Below are 841 nucleotides of genomic sequence, written 5' to 3' on the forward strand. Positions count from 1 at the left end.
GTATAATATATATATAATACTAAAAGTCTTTGATTGCTTGCTTGCGTGCTTGTCTAACTTTATACAGCCAAACCGGCGTATAATGGGAAAGTACTCTGAAAATCAGGTACTTCTTAAATGTGAATACAAAGAAAATAAGACAAATTTCGCGTAAATCGGACCACGGAATCCCGAGATACGTGGTTTTTGGGGGTTTGTTTCCACAAATTTAAGCCGTAAATCCTGGAGTCCTTGCTATTTACTGTGAACACCTGGATAGTTTTGTTTGTGTGCATGCTTGCGTGCATACGTGTCTGTAATTCAATACAACCAAACGGGCGCATAATAGGAAAGTACTCTGAAAGTATGGTACCCCTGAAATCTGAATACAAAATGGAAAAAAAAAACAAGTTTTGCGTAAATTGGTCCACGAATTCTCGAGATACGTGGTTTCTATCGCCAAAACGAGGCATAATGCGAAAATAGTGTGAAACTAATATAACATTGAAACGGGAATATATAATGCTATGAAAATTGTTTCCATTAATTTTATGCTTATGTTATATAACAATTACGTTTGCATTTTTGTAGAAGTATGCACATATGCCATGAATAAATGGTGTTACTGGCTTTCAAGTTTATTCCAGAAGTTCTATTTCTATCAGATGCTGTAAACAATTAATAAAACCTTAAACATGAACTTGTAAACCAGACTTATGATGACACGAACGAATTGAAATATTTAACTTTCATTTCAATGCAATGTTCAGTCAGCTTCAATCAGCTTTTATTATCTGAGCAGTCAGTGACCGAACGGGTCACGGGTAGTCTAATCCAGTCTAGTATATATATATATATATAT

General features: G+C 34.6%; 1 protein-coding gene across 2 annotated transcripts in view; it reads left to right on the forward strand.

The window, feature by feature from the left end:
- The window catches only part of LOC106868254 (uncharacterized), a 36,096-nt gene that overhangs the window by 3,618 nt on the left and 31,637 nt on the right, over nt 1-841 (forward strand). The window lies entirely within an intron of this gene.

This window comes from Octopus bimaculoides, chromosome 9 (assembly GCF_001194135.2).
Source record: "Octopus bimaculoides isolate UCB-OBI-ISO-001 chromosome 9, ASM119413v2, whole genome shotgun sequence".
Lineage (NCBI taxonomy): Eukaryota > Metazoa > Mollusca > Cephalopoda > Octopoda > Octopodidae > Octopus > Octopus bimaculoides.